This window comes from Leucoraja erinacea, unplaced genomic scaffold (assembly GCF_028641065.1).
Source record: "Leucoraja erinacea ecotype New England unplaced genomic scaffold, Leri_hhj_1 Leri_424S, whole genome shotgun sequence".
NCBI lineage: Eukaryota > Metazoa > Chordata > Chondrichthyes > Rajiformes > Rajidae > Leucoraja > Leucoraja erinaceus.
This window is the reverse complement of record NW_026576325.1, coordinates 36,750-39,342: the sequence shown is the minus strand read 5'-3', so window position 1 is coordinate 39,342 and position 2,593 is coordinate 36,750.

Sequence of the window (2,593 nt, the reverse complement as noted above, 5' to 3'; positions counted from 1 at the left end):
ATGGGATACTCTCTCTCCCCCCCCCCCCGTGTGCCCGACCTTTAACTAGGCCTCAAAACATGCCCACCTCTATATGGGACACTCCCCCCCCCCCCCCCCCCCCCCCCCCCCCCCCCACGTGCCCGACCTTTAACTAGGCCTCAAAACATGCCCACCTCTATATGGGACACTCTCCCCCCCTCACAGGCCCGACCTTTAACTAGGCCTCAAAACATGCCCACCTCTATATGGGACACTCCCCTCCCCCCCCCACCCAGTGCCAGCCTTTAACTAGGCCTCAAAACATGCCCACCTCTATATGGGACACTCTCCCTCCCCCACCCGCCCAAGCCTTTAACTAGGCCCACCCTATATGGGACAAAGGCCCGACCTTTAACTAGGCCTCAAAACATGCCCACCTCTATATGGGACACTCTCCTCCCCTCACAGGCCCGACCTTTAACTAGGCCTCAAAACATGCCCACCTCTGTATGGGACACTCTCCCCCCCCCCCCCTCCCCAATCACCCATCCCCCCCCCTCTATCTCCTCCCTCCCCCACAACCCCAAATCAGAGCTGGGAGACTGGGTGATCACCCCATGCAACGTCTTGTCTCACTTTGGGGAGAGGGAACCCTGTGTTTTTAGGCCGGGCCGACAAGGCCTTGTGTTTGGGGCCTACCTACCCATCGCAAACCCCCCCGCCACCCCCCCTCCTTTCTCCACCATCCTGCACGCTCCCCCCCACCCCAACACACAGAGTATCCTCCCCCCTCCCCTCCCTATTTCTAAAACGAGAACTGTTGTTAGATAACCGCAGCTTTTTTGTCCCCAAAAACTTTTTTAAAAAGCTGCTTGCTCACACAAACGTGAACCGCCGACCCCTGACCTTCACACACACCTCCGGGCTCCTCGAACAATTATACAGAGGCCCCCACCTCCTGTTTCTAGACCGAAGTCCATACCTTCCCAATGGACCCCCCCCCCCCCCCCCCCCCACGACCCCCAAACCTCCAAGCTCCAAAGCTTACGGAAAAGTGAATTTCAAAGAAAATCCTCAAGCATTCTCTAAGATTAGATATAATTTAAACTTTTGTTGTTACCTGTATTTTGTCCCCAGTGGCGTGTATAATCCCAATTGTGCTTCTTAGAGTGAACACAGTAACATTATTGGTGGACTATTTCCACCAAATGCATGAATTGTTATGAAAACAAATGATTATAACTACTTGTGATTTTAACCTCCTTCTGACAGTGCTGTTGTGTTCTGGTCTGTCAGGCATGATGTGTTGGGCTCAGCTTTCCTTATTTTCCCAACAGAAAGCAAACACTGTGTTTTATGTTTAGTTTAAGTTTTTGGGAGATCCAGCGCGGAAACAGGCCCTTCGGCCCACCGAGTCCGCGCCGACCAGCGATCCCCGCACGCTAACGCAATCTCCCACACGCACGCACCCACTGGTTGGGACATTTGGCACATTTACCTACAAACCCGCACGTCTTTTGGAGCGTGGGAGGAAACCGGAGCACCCGGAGGAAACCCACGGGGGGGAGAAAGTTCTCGGTAGCGGCGCAGCGGGTAGAACCACTGCCTCACACCGCGCCAGAGACCCGTGTTGGATCCCTGGCGACCTCGGGAGCTGTCTGTGTGGAGTTTGCACCTTTCACCTGTGACCGCGTGTGTTTCCTCCGGGTCCCAGAGGTCCACAACTGGTATATCGCCCCCCCCCCCCCCCACCCCTCATTGGTGTGAACGGGTGATCGCTGGTCAGCATAGACCCGGTGGGCCGAAGGGCCTGTGTCTAGGCTGTGTCTCTAAAACTAACCACAGATAGGCGCATGTTTTTCTGAACTCGTGATTCCAAAACCGTAAAGAGTCTACACACACACACTCTGAGGACGAGGGATTTCTTTTTAAACAAAAAAATCTATTTAGAAATAGAAGCAATGTGAGTTTTGAAGGCATTGTGGAGGTCGGAGTTCATCTCCAGCGAAGAGGGTGGTGCCATGGAGACGTTCTGATCTCCCAAAGCATAGATATTCTATATGATAAAGTTAATGTTCACAGAGAGAATTATAAAGGTCCTTTGTTTGTACAGTATTTTTGAATGGAATACTGACAAAATGTATTTTAAGAAAAATAAAATTATATTATATATTGTGTATTCTATAAAAGAAAGACTCTCGATCGCAGAGCAGAGAATATTTCACGATGGAGTGGTTGTGGAAGGGAGACTTTCACGTGAATGTTTAGATCCCTGGGCAGTTCTGTTTTTCTCAGTCAATTGATTTCTTGGTTAATTGATCAGTTAATTGATTTCTTGGTTAATTGATCAGTTCATTGATTTCTCGAAGGCAAAATGTTTTTGTCGCGAGCAGCCTTCTTAGACAAGGTGCACCGCGGAGCAGTCGAGTTGGCTGGTGAGAAGGTGCCTTGGTGATTACAGGTAGATAAAGCTGGAGAAACTCAGCGGGTGAGGCAGCATCTATGGAGCAAAGGAATAGGCAACGCTGCTGTCTGACCACATCATTTGGCCCATAGTCTCTTGCCCAGAGCAGGGGGAAATCGAGGACCATAGGACATAAGTTCAAGGTGAAGGGGAAAAGATTTAATAGGA